Here is a 23,944-nt window from a genome sequence, read left to right as displayed (position 1 = left end):
GTTTGCCTGTCCGGATTGTAATTACGTTATACAGTAAATAGACTTTATTTTAATTGAATTGATTTTGAAATCTTTATATTGTAATTTTTAAGAAATTAATATGATGATTTAGTAACCATCATATAAATCAAACGTCCTATAGTGGTCATTAAACGTCAGGAGCCACCAAACGCAAATGGCTTAATAATCTCCAGCTAGGGATCAAAATATGTCCAATCTCAATATTTTACAGGGATAAAACGTCGGTAAACTCAATTATTGTTACGGAGGAAGCATCCGTATAGAAACAGACTTTGGTCCGGTTGCAAAGTGTTCACTGCACCAACGCTTTAAAGTGTTTTACAGCGACTTTCGATTATATGAATTCAGTGGAAATCAAGTTGCAGTAATACGTGTCGTGGCCTGCGAGTAAAAAAGTTGTATGTCAAAATATCTTATTTTTCAGGAGAGCATTTTTATGGTTTGTTCAAAGACATAGAACCTTTTTGCTTTCTCATTCATTATTACTAGTAATAAACTAATATCTAGCTTAAAACATGCGCCATTGAAAACATAAGGAATATTATTTTGTAAAATTAAATTTCAAAAAAAAAAAAAAACGGGGAATTTTTAATCTTAGCCCACGATTTCTATTGACGCGTAAACCGACCCACGATGTGTAAAACCGAACGAATGATAGTGATTTGAAGTTTAACGTTTATTATAGATCTATGTTATGAGTTAGATGCACATCATATATACTGCATACGTAAAAAGTAATAGATTGGAGATTTCCAAATAACAATTTTCTTAAAGCATTTAAATGAATTTCCATTTTTCTGTGCAGTGCGTATAGTGAATGCCGTTTTATTTTAGAATAGGTATATTGTTGTCAAATTCAGGACATTTGTACAAGGTTTGTACGAAAATCACCATGTCTAGGTTTTGTTTTAAAATAATAAAATTTCAAAAAAAATTTAATTTCACATCGATTTTGCTGTTTCCTAGTGACTAAGTAGGTACATAACGCCGCTAACAAGCCACAGGTGTAATCTTTTGAGGTCGACGAGAGTCCGTCTATAATAATTATAGAATTTCGCCAGATTTTCGGTTTCGCACACGATGCGTAGGTAGGTATATTAACGTACAGGACATAGGAAACAGACCAAAAATGTATACAATACATATCCATAATAACACTTAATTAAATATAGCATCAATTAATCGTGTTTTATGTCAAGTGTTTGAGTATTTCTACCTATTCTAAATTGGTTTGGTTATAAAGCCAACTCGTTCCTATTTTAATATTATTGTATAAAATATAATTTAACATAGGCAGCGTATAGTACAATTGTATCCGATCGCTTGTACGAAACGTGTGCCGAATGTGTGTGTGTTTTTTTCAATGTTGTTACATTATTTTTATAGCATTATAATATTATTATTTCGACGACCTGCACGACGGCGGCGGCGGTACAATGTGTGCGGCCTTTTGGCCCCCGCGGGAGTTATTCGTACATGACGTCATTTCCGTTGTCGTGATAACAGACGCACTGACATGCCCATGATTTTTATAGTTCCGGCCGTTCCGGGAAATATTATTATATAATAATATTAATGATATATATAATATCTTGTACAGGCGTTATAGTAATATAATAATATCGAACCGACGGAGAAGCGCACATGCCAACACCACCTTTGAAGAATATTCTGCAGATAACGCAGAAAATAAAAACAAGTCTTGTTATGGCTTGTGTTTTTGCAGCGGTACATTATTATTATATTATACAATATTTATTTATACAATTTTACATTTATAATATAAAACATATTATTATTATTATGTTATGGTATCACGCGCCGCGTTGATGGTCTGCTGCTCTGCTGTTTCGCGGAAGGTCGCTCATAATTTTTTCTCGTGTCGCCTAAAACGTTTTCTCGACATTTGTACATAAAATTATAATATCATATGAATACATGATGGCATATGTTACGATTCGGGCTAGGGACTTGTAAGAGTTGCATGTTTTCTAATATTCATTGAAAACAAATAGCTTAGCGATATAGAAATCTGTTTCATAATAATACACCAAGTATTTTTTTTTTCTTTGCATATTTTGCATATTTTACTATTTTTCACGTGTTAGTGCATATTTTGTTATATTCTCATTTTAAGTGCACATTTTACATTTATTTTTGTTTTTTTTAATATTTTTAATTATATATTATATCTAAAAGGAATATTCAGAGGAATTGCAGGGGTAGTTGTGTTTTCCTCGTCTGTGAGAGATTTATATATAGTTGAAATTACGAACCATCGATATGCCTTTATTGATAAATAAATTTTCACATTCACAAATAATGGCATTGAACATAAATTCGTACGATGATTGTGTTTTTCTTTGATGTATAAACAATAAGCCGATGTAACAAACGTATCATAATATATCTATAAAAAAAAAAGCCAAATTAATTATTGCAGTACCTACCAACTCAAGTCTATATACTATATTATAATAATATTATATACTTACATAATAATATTTACCTTTACTCTTACAACATAAAGCTGTTGAAAAATCACAAGGGCTAGAGCAAAATTCCCATCCATCGTCCAAGTTGAAGACTTCGTAAGATTTGATAATCCTTCATCGGTTGCAAGTATGATAACTCTTCCGTCGGCATTACATTCACCATTTTCGTCAACGATCCCATTATTTCCATACAATAAAAACGATGTGCATCAGAATTCATCGTCCAGGTGGCTATCAAAATAATGTCAAACATTAAAATCAATTAAAACTCCCATATAATAGATACTTACGTGGTATTATACTGTTTTTTAACTTTTTGGATCGATTGGTTTTCCTTTTGACCTATATGATAACGTAAGGTTCTTTTGACTGTATGTTGCTCCGATGGCATTTGAACTCTATTGCTGTTTTTTCCAATTCTAATACACCTGTGGCAAATATTTCAACAACATTTGGGAGATTGTAAATTCCGCCCGAAATGAACAGGTAAAAACAAGGTCTATGGTAAATTCCGCGCGGGTAAATATCCAAGCAAAAAAAGGTAAATGTAAATTCCGCCCGGAAAAATAAATATTTTTAATCTAAGCGTTCCGTGAATGTACGACGCGACCGTACTTTTCGCGACGCGGTGCGTGTTATAACTTATAGTATTGGGAAGTCACAACATTTTCGAATATAATTATTGATTACGATTTTATTTTGACGCTTTTTTATTATTATAAATATTTATACTTTTACTATTATATTTTTATTTTGTTATATGTACATGACATGTTGTAATTATTGATTATATGATTATATTTTGATTCGTTTTTATTATTATAAATATTACTACTTTTAATATTATATTTTTATTTTCGGGCGGAATTTACATGTACCTTTTTTTACCTGAATTTTTTTTCTAGCGGAATTTACATGTACCTTATTTTACCTGTAGTTCATTTTGGGCGGAATTTACCATTTTCTGGCGGAATTTACATGCGCCCCAACATTTGTACCACATTTGACCACACAACTCATACCGATACCAGATACAGGTATTTAATTGCATGATCGCAAATAGTAAAGATTATTTTCACTCACTTAGTGACTTGTGGTTTCCAATGGGTTATCATCAATAAATATTATAAAACCTCTCGATGAAAAGAGAGAAGAAGGGAGACCCAGAGGGCTAAGGCACAAAATAACCACTTATATTTAACGTATATTTTCATTAAATATTTTCGTAATCTAATTTTCATTTGCCTTTTTTCCCGTTTGCTTTTTTTTCCTACTACCGTTGGTATGTATATTATTATTATTATTATGTAATTTCAACCCCACTGTCGCGCTCTTAAACGGCATTATCATTGCCGTTTCGCCAAAATTGAAAAATGTTGAATTATCGTTTCTTTGAATTCCATTGATTGAGTAAAATTAATATTTTCATATTAATTGAATTTTGTGAGTAAAAAAATTCTATAATAACATTGACTTCTCTGTAATCGGAAATTTCAATATTATGACAGGTCTTTTATAATATTAATTGACTTTTTCTCAAAAAATAATTGATCAATTCTTTCTGATCCGTCAAATACCAACCAGTCAGATTCAGAAAAGAATTATGCGCGATAAAGGGATATATCAACTACTTGAAAGTATAACCATAGGCGATAGGCTTGACCGAAGAATCCAACTTGTATTGCCGAGATTAAGTTACACGATTTTGCTTCATAAAAATATGTAACTTCAAATAAAAAATGTTCATAAACTATATATACATTTTAGTATGGTTATTTTTTTCAAAAGAAACGAATTTAAAATTTCTTTAGAAATATAAAAAAACTACGTAAATAGATTTTTTTCATACAACATCCAAAATTATTTTTTTCAATTTAAAAATTATTATCGTATTATAATTATTGCAGTATTCTGCGTATTACCAGATATGAAACATGAAACGTATTTAAAAGCATTACTTATGTCTTATGAAATAAAAATTTGACTAACTTAACTTTTTAATCGATTCAAAAATACAATTGATTACGAAATTGCATGCACTTCATAATGATGTACCTACCTACAATTATTGTTGCTAAACTCAGGAAAATTATAATAATTATATATAAAGTGCAACAGACTTAATTATGCATTTTTATATTTGAAATAATTTATATTGAATTATTCATATAGTAATGTATATTATTTGTATTAAAATTAAATTAAATCACTATGATTAACTGGGCTAACAGGTAAATTGGCGGAAAATGTAATTCTGATTAATTCCTATTCTAAACGTCTCAATCAATCTGCCTCTGGCTAATGACTAATCAAAATTGACGTGTTGAAAAATTTATTTGGAATTTATTTTACACCGTTCTTTCTCTCTATTTCTGAGAACTAAACGTATTCGTAGTTCGTACTTATATATTTTAAAGGGTTTATCGGATTTTGATAAAAAGAATACACAATTTTTTTTTACTGAGGAAAAAATTATTGTTGTTATGCAACCAGCAATCATACGTTTTATTTCATCTGTGGTGATATTAAATTACGTATGGTTACAACTTACGACCATTAATCGGTCGGTGGTGTGATGCGCACATTATTATATGTAACGAGTGCAATGTATCCAATCTATTTATTTATTTTGGAATTTCATATTTATTTTACAAATCATCGAATAAAGAATTTCGTTCTAGATAGGTAGTACAATTTTTTTTCTGGTTTCGAAAGAGAGCTCGTTAGCATGTTCCCTTACAAATAGTCTGTGCGGCTACGATTTAATAAAACCCAGACGTATTGCAGAACCGCCGTGCAGTATGATGGTGGCCGGTGGGCCTATATTAAGAGTAGTTCCATAAAATATGTGGTGTTATAACTAAAAATAAACCAAGCATTATTATGGCGAGGAAATAAAATATTCTACTTTGGTTGTCCTTGGAAACCTATATGAATATTACGTGTCATATATACTTATATAATAATGCGCAGTACCTAAACTATTTAAAATGAGTATAATATTTATTTAAAAAAAAAAAATCAGATGGTGATATTCATTATTTAGTGTATTGAATAATAGTATTGAGTGTTTTATGAATATTTATTTATTTTCAATTAATAAATAACATTTTTCTGAATTTAATTCATAGGTGATTTGATGGTATATACATGTTAAATACAAGTTATTTAAATTTTAAATAGCCTTTTTGCATCACATTTTGTCTATTTATTTCCATAAAATAGCGAGTAAATTCACTAAATTCTTCGTAAAACACTTATGGTATCTATAAAAGTTAATTGAATGTCAAATTTGATGGTCGTCTAATTTTAGTGTATACTTAAATTTAAATAAATTACTTGTGAGAATATTTAAGGTGTAAAGCACATTTGTTCAATGTATAATATATACGCGTAATTTGCCGTCAATTAAATTAGAATTTTATATTTGAATAAACATTAATTGTAAAAAGACATGTATTATTATACATTTATAAACAGTTTAACGATTATTTTAAACCCACATAATTGACTTTAATTCATAGTTGTTCAATCAATTACATTATTTTTAAAATTAATTGTTATATAATTCCATACATTATTAATTGGTATTATAATTTATTTAATTCTGATCAAACAAATAAGGTTAGTGACTTATCAATAATGTGTGTTTTATATTATTTTTAGAGGACATTTTTTTGGAATAACGAAATAATCAAAAAAAATCGTGCTACTAACCTCTCTAACATGCAGACGAAAATCATGATTATCATGTTTCGAGAATTGTTAGAAAAATGTGCCAATAATAGTAGGTAATACAAAAACCGTGAAAAACGTATACAACCATAAGTTTTTTTATCATGTAAATTTTTTGATGTAAAAACAGGGTCTCACTATTAGTAATTATAACATATAAAGTTAACGAGTTATATATACTATGTATATCGTTTTTAGTTTATCATCTATTTTACTATATCAATTCATGTAGGTACATAGTAATTAGTATTAGTTATTTTTAACAAAAGTGGTCAGCATTGTAATAGGAGTTATTTTGTATAGTATAATATTACAGTTTACTTGTGTTCAATGTGTTCTATATAATTAATAAAAGTCTTAAGATTCATTAAAATGTACCTAAAAAATAATATTTATTTTCTGTCAAAAATTACCATTGTATAACTTATTAAAATTTAATACATTTAATGAACAAACTTAGTTCATCTGAATTTCATCGATTGATTCTCTATTTTAATAATATTTTTTAACGCAATAGTTGCGTGTGTGACAATATTGGCCACAAAGTACCTACAATTTTGCAAGAAATAATAAGTTAACTGTAATGGATCAAAATTATATGCTATTTAAATTTGTACAACAGTCATGACTCATAAACATTATTAATTTTATTTTATTGCAGATAATGGAAATAATATATTATGATAATATAATTTAAATCATCAATCAATCAATTATTATAATAAGCACAACCAATGGTTGGTCTCCCCGATCGCTCCTCCCTCACTAAATCCATGCCATCATAACCTAATACCACTGCAGTGGAAGAGAATAGAGATAGGTAAGTAAAATTGTAAATCTACAAGTAAAGCCCACTCTTTTAAAACGCATATCATATATAGATAGGTATTTATTTATTTTAACCTAATACAAATTATAGTGACATATTTTGTAAATATAATCGGTTATCATTATTGGGTAGGAATAAGTATTAATTGTTATCGATATTTATGTTTTAGGCATACATTTATTAGTTATAGTTACTCCCACACAATTTGATAAAAGAATAGGACCAACATCACTAATATATTTTGATTGATGTTAATGTTTTAAATATACACCTACAAACCGTGAAAACTATTTAATGACATTATCATCACAAATGTACCTAATCGGTATACTATACTTGCAAATAATTGTATTCAAGACATTGTCGTATCTAATTATAGGTTGTACATCATTAATTACCTATTTATTTCAATTTATAAGCGATATAGCATAATGTTTTAATTTATTATATACCTAATAAGAATCCCGAAGACACAATGATTTAGATTATTTGATGATTTGTCATTAGTTTGACATTGATTGTCTAAATATTTCTAATGAAGTGCCGTATTTATATGAAATTTAATATACACACATTAACCAAATCATTACATCCTTATTTAAATAAAATAGTTGATAGTATACTGTGGATACATATTTTAATAGCTAACAAGAATAATAAGATAGACGTAAATGGGTGTGATAGCGGCAGTGTATAATGGAAATCTCCTCCGACAAGTCAAATACTTACAATTCTTTAAATTCCATTAAATTTTATCACCGACAGCAAACATCAGCATTCATAAATAACTACTTTAAACGTTAGTGTTTGATCAACAGACAACAAGATCATTAACGTTTCATACTTTGAACTCTCATTCATTGAATAGTGAACATCAAAATCAAATGTGTGATTTGTTAGTATATGTATGAGTAATTTAATACGTATACACTGTATGTCTTTATATACTATATATACGTTCATACGTCACTATTTTAACCGTAATTTGCTTACTTGAATCATTCACTATCGTAATCCATCTCTAGTTGATAAAATGTCGAAAACTGAAAGAAAAAAAACTGATGAACATATTGGATGTATTCGGTATAACATTATTACATTCACAAATGCTAACTATGCATTGATTGTAAGTCCAATCTCGTTTCGCTCGTAATTCATTGATAATATTAGGTATACAGGTTTGTTCACCGAGCGTGATGTTCGATATCTAATATGATCGCCCCCGATTTTCCTTTAATAATACATTTATTTAAAGTCTAATTTTTTGAATTTTTAAGTACACTTATGGGAACCATATTTTCAAATGTTCTGGTTTATCGTACATTTTAAGGGCTAAATAGTACCAATTTATTTTTTTTTAATGCGAATGATCATCGTTTTTTCTCTAAATGGTTGAGAAAATTACTTTTTTTTAAATTGTGATAGATAGGTAGGTACTTCTGAATCAAAATTCAAAAGATAATTTTTCAAAATATTAAAATATATGTATTGTAGATTGTATATATATTGTAGATATCTACTATATAAAAATAAAAGGTGTATATGATATAACAGGTATTCTGAAACAAATAGATTATTGGTTCTATGATGATTTGAATACTATATGTAGTAAATTATTAAATATTAAACAAATAAGTAATAACATTTTAAAATTTGTAAATTTATAAAAATTGTCTAAGTTTAATAAGTACTAGATATGTGTTACAAATTTCTATTATTATTCTTAGTTTATATATGATATTATATCGTATAAAAATAACTCAAAAGCTATATTACTTCGAATTTTGAGTTATAAAATATTATTATACATACCTTATCAACATTTTCAAAAAAACCATTTCCTTATGACTGGAAATTATCAGTAAAAACCGTTAGTTGTTATTTGATAAAAATTAAGTTTTTATTGCCAATAGACCACTACATAAATGTTAAAATTCTTAAAACTCAAATTTTGAATAAATTCATTATTAAAAGAAGAAATGGGGCTACAATTATTATGTGTTTAAAGAATCACTGCATGTGCGAGTTAGGTAGGAATAATAATATTACTTATACTTATACTACATTGCCACCTATACATGTACAGTTTGTGACACTATCGAATAATTTAGTATATAATATATAAATAGATCATAGATGTGTTTATTAAATAGACACATAGTATATATATTAAACATAACCATACTATAAAATTGTAATATAAGATATCACACACTCCATTTATTTATTGTAAGTTTCAATACATATTTCATACCAATAATTAGTCTACAGTCTAAATACAGTTCAAGTGGGGGATAATAGGTACTGACAACTCGTTAGATATATCCCATACTCCCACTTAAATAAATACGATAAGTTATATAACTATAATTCATCTTCAAACTACAAATTTAAATAACAATTAATTCATATAACTGTACCTAGCAGAATAATTACAATTTTTTTATAGAAATAAATAATGTTATGCCTAGATATACAGTTGTTCAGTGGTTCAGTCCATCATAATTATGTACCTAAATCAATGCGTTTTTCTACCTATATAGGTGATACATACATAGGACTGTTGAAAAAAATTTGAAATATCACATTGCCAATTCCGCCAATTCAATGCCAAAGTAACGTGAACAATGATGAATTTAATTTTTAATTATACATCTAACTATACAGAGCAATTGATCTTATATACATGCAGCAGCCTTCTCGCATCAAATTTTGAGTTGTATTTCTAAATGCCTTTGCGGACCCCGTAAAATATTAAGCAAGTAATCCTATTAAAATTTCCGAGTATCAAAAATTACAAATTCATTTCAATGGACCCTAATAAATACTTTCATGATTAAACAGCCCGCCCTCCAATTGTGGGAGCCCTGTACGCATATATAAACATTCAATTTCATTATTAGAAATATACATAATAGATATAATAAAACCAGAAATGTTCAGCATATACTAAAATTGCATTATTTTTACTGTAGTTGTAGTACATAAGACAATGTTTGAACCAAATACGAATTTAAAACGCTTGCATTTGTTAAATGTATAGAGTATTTAGGTACATATACGTTGTTTGTATGACAAATCAAGTTATGGTAATCTTTTACCAATAAGTGATGGAGAAGTGAGTCGTAAAAAAATATTGGGTCATATAATATATTCGTATAAACACTTGGATAGGTCCCTTGGTCCCTATTGCAGTTTTATGCATAAAACTTTCGTAGTTCCTTGGAGAAATTTATGAGGTGGTGATTTACTTGTTTATACATATTACTATATTAGTTATTACCTAGTTATTACTATATAATGTTATGTTATTATTCTTATAATCTTATTAAACTTATGGATAAGAAAGTCGAAATAATAAAAAAATCTATCATTAACCCAAACCTAACCTATTAAACATTTTTAATTATAATTTATATTTTATATGGTATTAACTATTAAGTAGGTGCGTCATGTCTGACGTAAGAAATAACGCGTAATATTTTGTCGCCTCATATTGTGTTAATTTGCCAAATTCGCCAAATTCGCCAATCGCTAGGCTATATTTACCATTATAGCGTATTGATCGATGTAATTATCATACGATAGTTGAGTTCATGCGAAGCAAAAGACTTTTATAATTTGGTATCGTCGTCGGTGTATAGTTATAACCGTTATAGGTAACAACCAATTATTGATGAAGATGCCTGCTATATAGTGCCGTATAGTCAAGTTTGTAATTATACATAATATACATCTACATATTCTATTATAAATTGGTGATGTATACATTTCTGTAGTAATGGGTAGAAATGAGGATATAAACGTTTAAAAAAAATATATTTCGAAACAATGAATTTGCCTCCATCGATGGAATCGACATCATTAGGTATACACCATCATCACAAACAGACAAAAATTATAATATAATCTAAACTTTGGCGGCGACGATTTGGTGTGTCCATATACCCATGTATGTACATACATATAAACCAAACCAACATATATTTATACGCCTAAACATAAACCGATATACGTAACAGTTTACTGATATATATATATCCAATGTACATTATATATTTATGCGAGTGCTGCAGGTTACTCCGAATTTGGTCGAAATAATTTAATATACGAGCTGCAGGGTAGTAGAGGAGTTCACGCAATGAGCAATCGATTTTTCCCCTTTTCGATGTAATATATTATAATATATAGTGCGCGCCTAGCCGACGCCTGCTGGAGAGGGTTCGCGGTCGCCGTTGTCCACGACCTAGGGCACGTGACCATTGTATATGATGTGTTGAAAGCCAATAATATGTACGTCTGTATAACACCATTATTATTATAATGTTGTTGTTATTATCAATATGCATATTGCAGTTTTATTAATATACACACAATACACTGTTGGCTGTTTATTATTACAGCTGATCGGCGCCTATATTATATTAGATAAGTAGACGAACGGGAATAGTTATAAAACTTGTAAAGTTAAATGGTGTTTGTGCTGTGCAGGATTGGGGAATCATCATCATGGAGCCAACGTCTCCGTTGAGCGCCGCTATATACCTACCGAAAAAAAGACAATATCGAATCTTAAAATTGAGTTTTTTTATTAAACTATAATAATGTTAAGGCAGACAACATACGCTTGATATCTATAGACTATAGTAAGCAACAAACTGCAAATAAACTAAATTTTTAACTTTTCGTTCTCTTTTAATACAACATATCTCTATCTGTAAGTATATAGGTATACAGCAATCTTATAACCGTTCTAATCCCATATTAGTATACGTACGTAAATAAATTATCGCGCAGGTGTAAAATAATAATGATTATACCTACTTATAGTATAACATACCTATGCTACATAATATATAGTTTACACTATACATAAAAATTGGTGTGATAATATAATTTATAACCAATTAGCGTTTATCTTTATACATTTATACTCATAAAAAATGAACAATGATGATGATGGTGAGAGGGATTGAACCCCCAAAACTCCATACCTTCCTATATGCCCACGGGACTCTTAAATAGTTACAACAGTTGTTGAATCTCAGATACCTAAAAACAGACATATTAAAAACTGTTTTAGATCTCGCAAAAACCTATTTGAGCGCAGATTTTTATAATATGATGATATAGTTAATTATAATGCGTATCGGTATCACTTTATTATTATTGTTTATTATGTATAAAAATGGTTATGAATTTATAAGTAGTCGCTAATTTCTGGAGTCGATTTGTCACAAATGGCACCAGCAATGACGCCAAATTTTGAACACATATTTACAGCTTCGTTTTTCAGGTTGTAAGATCACTCATAAATGAACTCATTTTGACTTTTGAATCTCGAAAATCGAATACCATATTCCTATATTGTATAAGGACATATATACGAGTATATTATATACCTACAGGAGTTATTTTATATAATCTATATTAAAGAAATTTAAAGAAAATTCCAGCAAATCTTCTTAGAGATATCAGGAAAATGTAGAGAACCACAATGGAAAACATACCAAATGGTATATCCAAACCGCCACAGGCGGTTGCCTATCTCACAGGAAATAGTTAACAAATCGAGGTAGGTGTTTTATATTAATTGTTTCCCGGACTAAGTGACGTTATACAGTATAACTTATACTACAGCTACTAGCTATAGTGTATTTTAATATATACCTACTTATCAGCGATGAAAACATAAAGGCAGCAGTGGTATATATATTATATATAGATCCAAACCTAAATATAAATTCAACATGATCTTTAATGACTTTAATCAAAGCACAACAATAATATTGCCGTTTCTGATCATATTATACGGCGCACCTGCCCAATAAAAACTTGTATACTCTAAAAGCACATTTCAATTTGTTTCAGTTCGCCCTGCAGCATCACGCTCGTGTCGAAGATGCCGAAACGCAGCATTGCACTTCCGTCCATCTCACTAATCCAGCCTGCAACTACCCAAGTATAAGGTATATGTACGGCCATATAATAGAATGTTTGTGCGCAAACGTAGGTTATAGAGGTACCTTTTTTACACCGAGTTATTGCAAATTAATTGTACACCGCAAAACGAGTTCGATCATACATAACTTGCAGTATACTGTCGTCCAGATAGCAGCACCGGTGGACCGCAATATATTGTTATAATACCGTTTTCCTGTGGCGTGGAAACCTTGAAAAATGCGCACCGTTCACAATGATTTTGTGCTGCTACTTCGAATGTATTAGGTACATTTTTGCCATATATGCACCACATATACATTATTGTGGTTTGTCACCACCAAATCGCTTTTTTATTCTCTCTCTTGGGCAAACATAATATTATTTTATACACATTCAATACGTATATATATATATATATATATATATAGCCATATAGATATTGACATGTACAATTACATTTATATGTTATGTTATTACTAACCTACACACTATTTTCCGCACTGCACCGTGCCACTGCGGTTCGCGCGTCTCGACATCGCGTCTATATAAAACCGCACGATAATGAGTAATGACAATAATAATAATAATAATATATTATACGGTATACCTATACTATAATAATATAATTATCACATCTATGTGCATCATCATCTCATTCCCACTGTGATGTGTATATTATAATATTTGTAATACAATATTTGCAACGATTTCGAAAACATCGTTTCGACTATATTATGATATGCGTTTTGTCGTATACAGCAATATGTTACCTACCTATATATACCATTGCAGCCTGCAGTGTTATAATATCTAATAATTGTGCACAAGGCGCGTTTATTATTTTAAACACACGCGTGCAAAACAGGAATCGCTACAATATAATATCGTGATGTTATGTTATATATATATATTGTTTTTTTTTTCCGAAAAATCGCTCGTCGCGCCTCTCTGTATATATATAAATTATATATTTTCGGGGAATTTTTTTTTCCGTTCATTATTGTACTTTTTTTCGCGAACGGCTGGCGCGCGAGGTTCACGACTCCAGGGGCACGATTTAGGAGTCCGGCGGGCCCGGGGGCTCTGTATAGGTGAACCTCACACAGTTTTGCCATGCCAGCGCGGGTCTTTCTATACAGACGAGTCGCATACCGACCGATAATTTCCGTCCACACGTAATATATTATATGATTATATTATTATATTATACACTTCGCGGCCTTTCGATCGGTTTATGGCACCGTTTTCACACAGTATTGCAGTCCGACGTGTGCGCAGTGTCCGTGTCGGCGATGACGACGACCATAATATTATATTATTATATTTGTCTGATGTTATACCTCTCATATTATGTCTCCTGTCTCATACACAAATATAGCAAAATAATTAATATCCTTCAATAATTCAGACCGTCCCCTTCTTGCTCGCCCCTCTAAGCAGCTGCAGTGTGTCCCTATTTGCAGGGCGTTTTCCTCATCGTTTTTACCGCTAACACGCAAATCCTGGTACACGGAGTTACCGCTGGTACATATATCTGCACGCACCGGTGGGCGGATGCCCGTTCGACGTCCCGCAAGACAGTCCGATGTATAACAATAATATAACAAATACTGCAATGTGTAGGACCTATATGAGGCGATAATATTATATATTATTAAATTTTAGTACACGTCATATTAACATCAAAATTATGTTTTACTCGCCGTAATAAATGTGCGCATAGTTGAAGGCCTTGGGGCCAAAACCAGACACATGTCCTTTTTTTTTCAAATCCTACAGCACAAAACGTTCTAAATTCTAAAATGAATATTTTAGAAATTTAAAAAAAAATTGTACATCTTATAGTCTTAGGGTACATTCAACATCATAGTTTATTATAATAACGTATCATATTATAATGTCATATTATACTCAATTTGTATTTGTCTCAATACATTTTTTACGAAAATATACATTTAATGTACGCAATAATGTATCCACCCGATCCGTTATTTTATTGTTAGTTTTCTTTATCGTTGATTTTTTTTTTTTCAACTCGCATTCACGCGATAATAACGTGCGAAACGAGGCAGCACTGCTTGTCCCGTCGTCATATCATTATACGTATTATAAAATACAATAAATTTATGTATACATTAGGTATATACCTATATACTATATTGTTGTGCGCGCGCGCTCACACGCGTGCGTGTGTGTGTGTGTGCAGCCGTCGCCAAGATAGCGGTGGCGCGGCCAACGTTGGGGCCCTGTGTAGGTTGGTGAATGCGCGCCGTGACGTCACCGGCTACGCGCGACTAACAAAATGGACGTCTTTCGCGAAATCCGCACTGCCGCGCCGCCGAAATACATATTTTCTCTCATCGTCCTTTTCACGCCACGATCTCGTGTGTCGCAGAGTTTTAGTTATATTTTTTTTGCGATTTCATAATGTGGTTGTTTTAATTTCAAAAGAATGTAGAGAAGGGTTGTGCCCATATATTTGTATGGATTTATGAAATATATTACGTCTAATGTGCGCACGCTAAACAGATAATTGTCGTCGCCCCGTTTGAAATGTATTATGATACGCCTGTAAAAGTAGAATTTGGTAATTAGTTATACCCACTAATTATTGCAGCATGCAAGTATATAGGTGCATCATGATGTGAATCAAACGACGGGAAATCGCGCGTATTATTTGAATTATATTATGCACTATTGGTTTCCGTAGTTTGATTGACTGCAAAGAAGAGGCGACTTTTGAAAAGAAAAAAAAAACCGCCCCTGTTGCACATCCGCTGCAGTGACGGCGTGACGCCTGCACGCGTGGTGTGTGCGGTCAGGGCGCGGCGGCCCCCGCAGCAACGACGTCCGTCGCCACTGTTGCAGTCATCGTTAGGCGTGTCCAAAATTTATCGCGATAATGATGACTAGCAGGTGTATACATATTATATACGTCATATTTTTTGCGAGTATTATAGTGGCAGTATTTATATATCTATACATTACATTACATAAATGATACAATAATTGCGTTATATACATAATTTGAATAAATTGCAAAGTTGAGTATTTTTGCGAAAAAGTTTTGATCATCTTGCAGGTTTACGTGACAATATAGCCTTTATGTATGTATATATGTTTGTCTTACCCAAAAATCTATTAAAACCACTACAACTGCAACAAAATAAAATTATTAAAATATGTCAAAATAAATACAGTTTAGAAGGTTCTAAACAGGTAATAAAAAATATGGGAAATTGGTATATAATACAGATAAATCTAAACAAACTAGGGAAAATAGGGTATATGATGCTAAAATTAATTATATACGAATACTTCTTTTGGTCAAAAATTTGTGGATTATCTTGGTCCGAAATTTTATAACTCTCTAGATTTAGATTTTTAAAAAAAATAATAGATAAACCAAAACATGCAAAAAATATTATTAAAAATTGGTCTCTATTAAACATTGAATAAAATGTATATCATTTATATTATATTATACAATATTCTATAACATCTTTGCTTTATATATTAACTATTATACTTTGTTCTAATCTAGATTTTATTTCTAGTATAATTCTTGTATAACTTGTATAATTTGTATATAATTACTAATCATGTTTATCCTGTTATCATAAGCAACTGTATATTATTTTATAAGTCATATTAACTCCCTACATTCATGACAAACTACGCTTAAAGAAGGTAGGTATAAATTTAAGATATATTGTATTGATGTATTTATATTGTACAATTAATCTTTTATTTAATACAATAAAAGAATATATATATATATATATATATATTATAAGTATATTTTGAATTTATTACATGTTGTGTGTGATATCTGTATAGGTATACCTATGTATATTGTATATACTATATTATATACAGCAGCGAATACTGCACTATAATTATTATGTTGTGTTATTATATTATATTACAAATGTCATTATTATAGATGTATGTTACAGGTATATATTTTATTATATAATTATGTATTCTATACATATATATATATATATATCGCGTATTCAATTTATTATATATACCTATAATATAGATATTTAAAATTGCATGTGTTTAATAATATATGATGTCTTATTACATGCAAGAAAATGAATGAATATAAATAATATATATAGGTACCCATGATTGTTGTAATAATATATGGAACTCGAATATAAGATGACCAATTCAAAAACGTAATTTACAGTCGAAAAGTGGGCGTGACTGAGTGATACGCGTACGCGTTAAACGTGCGAACGCCAGTTTATATATATATTCGATGATATTTAAATGCAATCGTAAGTAAATGTATATTATAAATTATTTATAAAATACGATTTTGCGATTGACAACTTTATTGTGATTGTATATATAAATGGCTCGTCCTAGGTATATAATATGCGTTAAACTTAATATTATTATACATACCTATTTATATTTTATATGATGGATGCGCGTGTATTATATATTATTATATATGTTGTCATTGTATTACTTATATGATTTACTTACATAATAAAATACGGTAACAGCGAATATAATTATCTTGAAAATTAGTTTCAGTTCAGAGAATATTTTAAGTTTAAGTCTTTTACTATATTTTTTTGTTCCAAATGTATATAATTCTTTAAAACAATAGTATTAACGTACAGAGGCATTACTGTTAACTGATAATGCTATTTTATATTGAATAAATTAAATAATCATGTTTTAAAAATAAATAGGTATCCCGTTGGAAATACATAAATAAATAATTGCCACGTGCTCGTACATTTTTAATTTATTAACAATATCTCATATATACCCTTAAGTCTTCATAAAATTAAATAAATATCGTACCCATATCTAGGCTGCATCCGAATTGGTTCCCATACCTGAAAATTGACATCCGAATTGGTTCCCGACATTCCACGAGACACACATCCGAATTGGTTCCCGATATTCTAGGTAAACGGAACACATCTGAATTGGTTCCCGATATTCTAATGAATAAATAATAGGTAGACAAGAAACTTTTTTATTGCGAACATGTTTTAAAAATCATATCAACAAAATTGCCATATTAATTTTTTTAAATTTCTAATAGAAATTTTTAAATTTTGCTTTAATATGAACTTATATAGTATTATACGAACGCCTAACCTAACCTACGAATTAGAATTTATAAAAAGTGTTTGTTGCAAATTTTTACCTTATTAATTTTTATTAATACATACCTAACTATTATACTTATAAAAAAAGAAAAATTGACGAATTGAAAAACTATATTTTTTTTTAATGACATTCGTGACAAATTTTTAACCATACCTGCATAATATGTAGGCAGTCCTAAGTCTGTATAAAATGGGAAGGAAAATTGAAAATGCTTTTTCCCGGGAACTAATTCGGAACAACCCGGGAACCAATTCGGACGTTTGGGAACCAATTCGGATACACCGCCATATCTATATAGGTATATCAAACTAAACTACCCCTGCTTGTATGCGTTAATTAAAATTATATATGACTGTAGTATAAATAGTTAAAAATAATATATATCTCAATACTTGTAAAAAATTATCCCATGTTACTACTGTATATAAATATATATTACACCTACATATATTATTTGTTTAAAGCTTTTATATGACTTGTTCGAAATTTTTAAATATTGTCCTGTTAGATTTTGAGAACGTCAATCATACAATAAATAAACAATAAACAACGTATATATATATATGAGTATGTATGTATGTGTCGTGTGTACGACCGCCATTATACATGTATATGACCATAATATTATATTTGTATTAGATATACAAACTATATATAATATATAGTATTACAGTTGGTCTTTTATGCCGGTTATGTTAAGTTGTACTTATACGTATTGCACTTTAAATGAGTGTTAAGGTATTGATTATTATTATTTTGTATTCGTCAATACGTACTTAGTTATATTTTGTATGATCAGTATATAAATGATGATAATCATAAATATAGCGAGAAAAAACTTATGATTGGTAATCTTAATAAGCAATCTGTGCATCCAATAGAATGCAGTCTAAATCAAATCAGCAATAGGTCTATCCAATTGTCTATTGAACTTGACACTTTTAACGTTTAGTCGTTTAGTTATGAGTGATTTTTTTTTACGAAAATGAAAATGATGATTAATATACGACTTAGAATAATTAATACATCAAATTAATACAATATCTTATATTTCTCTTAAAATATAATTATGGTAGTAGCTATTCTCACTTCAACCCCTATCCAATACGTACACTACTTTGAGATGAACATCGATCAACAATTTATTTGTTACGAATATCAATTATACATTAATACCTCATATAAAAAACAAAGTATATGCTCGCTCAAAGATCAGCTCTGCCACTTCTTATCGTTCGATATTAACCTAAAATAATATAAAACTATAACTACAAAATTATTCATTGTTATTCAACTATAAGACCAATTTGGTCTTGCGGCATTGAATTCCAATCCAACTATATATATATGGGTAACGAAGGAACGCACAGTCAATAAAATATACTTAGGTACTGGCACTATAAATACTTAATTAGTAAATCTCCGTAACTTTTAACTTATAACTTATAAGGTATTTACTAACCAATTAAGAGGGCACTACAGCCGCATGTGTTGTTTTCGTCTTAGAAACGTACAGCATGGCAAATTTTACGTTCACAATAATAATACATTTTATTCTGTAATATTTAAGATTACATTGAATTTACCTCTTACAAAATGTAAAGGCAAGATGACCTCTCGGAGGATTTTATTGATATTATTATTTTTTAGTTAGTTATGACCATTTTTGAACGGTTTTTTATTTTATATTCATTTTAAAATGATCATAATTTACTTAAAAATAATAATATCAATAAAATCCTCGGAGAGTCTCTTATTCTTGACATTAAATTGTATGAGAGGTAAACTCAATCTAAGTTTAAAAATTACTAAATAAAATGTAGTACTATTGTGAACGTAACATTTTCCAGTTTATACGTTTTTAATACTGAGAAAACAAAATATGCCGGTGTGGCGTTGGCGTCCTCATAAGTCACAACTAAGAAACGAAATTTCCACCACATAAAAAAAGAGAATTTCGTTTTAATTGTTTCGATATTGAGAGTGTAAAAAAAAGTAATTCGGTGAGAAAACACAAAAATAATGGATTTTATAACAATAAGAACTTTTTTAGCTTCTATAACATATTATGATCTTAACAAATAAACGTACAAATCGAATAAAAATATAAAGTGAATCTAGGTTTTTGAAAAATATTGTTTGATAAATAATTTTTATCCATTGTCAAAAATAATAATATTCATATCAGAAAGGTATGCTTTGTAGCTACCTATATATAATATTATGATTCTATGCGATGATTGAGACTATATTATAGTAGAACATATTATATTTATTTATTTATTTATTTTTAATTACATATGATCTTCCACAAGAAACACATAATTTACAAATAAAATATATTATTAATGCTATATTTTTGTTTTAATATTATGTGCGTAATTTATTTATGGTTTTTACCATAGTGTATACTTATAAATAAAGATAATAATTAACTAATCATAAGGGAGTTAAAAACCTATTTATTTGTAATTTACATAGGTACCTACCTGGAGTTTGTTTAATTTTTATATTCTCAACAAGTACCTTTAAAAACCCAGTATTTTTATTTTATTCTGGATGATGTATATGATTGTTATACGTTAGTTTCTATGTAGATATTTATTAAATATTGAAATATCAATATGCGTATCGAACGTGAACTCTCTTGTGGAGATTATTTGATATCACCTGTTCCTTAATGTACACGTGTACGAGTTGCCTCCAAAATTATTGGAGGGAACTCGAGAGTATATGATGGTTATGGCGGGTAGCATTTATATACTCGAGTTCCCTCCAATAATTTTGGAGGGAATTCGACCGAGCAACAGGTAAAAAACTATGAATTCCGGAGAAGAATCCACGTATAGTGCATGTATACATAAACAGTCTCATTGATAAACCTACAGTGTGATGGACTGTGAAAAAATACAATGGACACAATATTTTGTTATATATAACCTTATCAATCATTTGTATAATATCATTGATTACGGTTGTAAAATTAGAATTCCGTTCGCTAGGGGTAAAAATTTCAAAAAAACATAAAAGTTTACCGGTTTAGCATATTATACAACACTTATTATTATGTGGCGCGTAAGCGATACCTACGTATTTGGAAGTAAAAAAAAAAAAAAAAAAACAAACGCGTGAGAACCAAACGATTTAGTACAACGGCGGCCACCGTCATTGTTGTCGTCGTGCCCATATTGTACTTGACCAAAAACCCGTATTGGGCTTAGCGTCGCGGTCGCCTTATTAAATGATTGCATATTCCGCGAGGGGGCAACGGCTGCATTTTTTATTGCTGTCGTGGCGGATCGCGAAATGAAAAACTCGCGCCCGTTCAATCGAAATTGTACACAATAAATAACAATAATATAATATAATAACAATAATTATAACGGCGCCGCCTTCGCGGTGCGCGGAGGACGATGTACATTATTATCAAAGGAATGTCCCTGGAGCCACCACCACCACCACCACCGCCGCCGCCGCCGCCGCGCCACCAGTCACCGCCGCCGCCACCTGCTGGACAAAAGCTATATACGCGCGGTTTCCCGTGTGAATCGGGGGCGCCGCCGCCGCCGCCGATGATCGCGTCGGAATGGGCGGACGAGTGAGACGACGGACTGCGGAGTGAAACGGTTGCTGCAATCTCCGCCGCTCAAATATTATAGCGCCGCGTTCTCACATACCCACTCGCGCACACAAACACTCTCTCTCTCTCTCTTTCACACACAAACACGGATAGACAGACACACACAGAAAGGCACATACACAACCCCCTCGTCGTACGTGCGTGTATAGTGTTCTCACGGTGGTGGCCCGCCACCACGTCACCCCGCTTGTGTCGCACACACGCGCACGCACACACACACTCCCTTGTCCATGGCGCAACCAGTTTTGTCCAAGGTTCCGTGGCGGTGGCGGTGGTGGCGGCGGTTGCGGGGTGACTGCGCCGAACTCGAAAATAACACCGAAGCAGAGCACAGATCGAGAGGAAAAGAATAAAAATACACAACACTATACGCACCTTTAGAAAATAATAATGTTTTTCTCTAAACAAACGGCGGCGCGGCGCAATGGTGCCCTGCAATGTACGGCGGCGGCGGCGCTATTCTTGTACACGTTTTGCGTGTGAGACCGATCACAAAAGCGCGCGCGTTCACGTCGTCGTCGTCGAAGGGTCGGTGCGTTCACCTCCCCACCGCCCGCCCGTCCGTCTGACTGTCTGTCACTGTCTTTTTCACTCCATAGTTAACACACACGACCCGACACAGCCGTCGCGTCGTAAGAACCGCAAAAAGAATTTCGGCTATGCCCTACTACCTTCCGACGGCGCGCTCTCCCCCCCCCCCATTCCAATTTCTGGACCTACCCCTTCGACCGGTCCCGTCGTCTCACGTTCTATTTACGATTACAAAACTCTATGGTCCGCGTGGAACCACCCTATAGACACCAGAAAACTGATAATCTCCGTATAGAATAATTTGAAAAATATTTTCCGGTCTTCATAGAGATTTTGTCACTTCGACGTTACCTATATATTATAATATTATATGCCATTGTTGCCGAGGCTCAATTCAAATAAAAAATAAAAATATTATATGCTGTACGATTTCAATCGGTTTTCACATGCCATTTGTTGAGTAATATATTATTTTAAGCAATTCATTAATATTGTATTTACATTTTACGTTTACAATTTACTTCAAACTTGTATAGATACTCGAACTATAAGAAATGTCGTGCACCTGTGTATATTAAAAATTTACGTTTATTTTATTCCTCCATCATGGTTCGATAGAGACAATTTTGTGCTATTAAATGTAAATTTATTTTTACTGGTATGTAAATTAATAACACTTAAAAAAAAAAATTATTGAGAAATCAGTTTATTACTATTATATTATATATTGATGAATACTTTATAACTAATGTAAAATAATACACAAGTTATAATATATTATATGAGTTCTGACATATTATTCTGGAAAAAATTGTAATAGGAACATGAAAAATTATGGATAATAATGATTACAATAATGTGATAAAATGATAACGGTGTTATTATTATGGAATGGAAATAAAATGCAATGGGAGATAATATAATAATGTTGGTTATAACTTATAAGAATAGTAGTTTGCTAATGATGGACTTCTGTACTTTGAGGAATTTTTTAATCATTTTTTTTCTGGTCGAACTGCTTATGTGATGCATTATTAGCTATTATTGACGTATATGTTTATTTATATTTTTGATGACCATTATATATGTTTTATTCGTGTTGAGATGATGTTTTTGTAAAAGGGACATCGTTTGTACGTGGCTCCGAATATACAGCGCGGGATCTGATGACGGTTTCTTACAATCACTTGAGAGATAACCTCCACCTTTCCTCCACACACATTTAACGCAACGATGAGGAGAATGTGCAGGCAATAAATGAACTGCGGAGAAAATCGTTATTTCATCGGCAGTTTAGTTTTTATTTTCCCGTAGAAAACTCGTAAATCAACTCGAAATAATGTCAATTACAAATTTATGATACGACGAACGATATTGACGGCACGAAAACTTGTGAAGAGACAAAAATACATTTTTAAAGATATTATCTACACTTTGATCTTAGCCGATTGATCTATACAACATTTTTTTCATCAGTTTGCAAAGGAACACAGATTTATAATATTTCTCCAGAATTCAATAACTTAGGTATACATTTCTGCAATTTATATTTTACGATCGTCAAACGTTTTAGAAAATAGTATACCTATAAGTAACGATTAC

General features: G+C 30.8%; 1 long non-coding RNA gene across 4 annotated transcripts; it reads right to left on the bottom strand.

The window, feature by feature from the left end:
- Positions 1-2,289: 2,289 nt before the first annotated feature.
- Positions 2,290-22,437, bottom strand: LOC149057695 (uncharacterized). 4 transcript variants are annotated; one of them, XR_016190769.1, is made up of 5 exons: positions 8,893-9,253; positions 8,074-8,123; positions 2,807-2,944; positions 2,517-2,747; positions 2,290-2,431 (listed from the first exon to the last, which is right to left on the bottom strand). It is a non-coding gene; the product is annotated as an uncharacterized LOC149057695 (long non-coding RNA). The 4 variants fall into 4 exon arrangements; XR_016190770.1 differs by having other exon boundaries at positions 2,531-2,747; XR_016190771.1 differs by lacking the exons at positions 8,074-8,123; positions 8,893-9,253 and adding an exon at positions 22,187-22,437.
- Positions 22,438-23,944: the final 1,507 nt, after the last annotated feature.

The sequence above is a fragment of the Diuraphis noxia genome, unplaced genomic scaffold, assembly GCF_037042655.1.
Source record: "Diuraphis noxia isolate RWA-SAM2 unplaced genomic scaffold, SU_Dnox_SAM2 contig0003, whole genome shotgun sequence".
Classification (NCBI taxonomy): domain Eukaryota; kingdom Metazoa; phylum Arthropoda; class Insecta; order Hemiptera; family Aphididae; genus Diuraphis; species Diuraphis noxia.
Note: the sequence above shows the minus strand (reverse complement) of the source record. Positions and strands in the feature narration are given on the sequence as shown.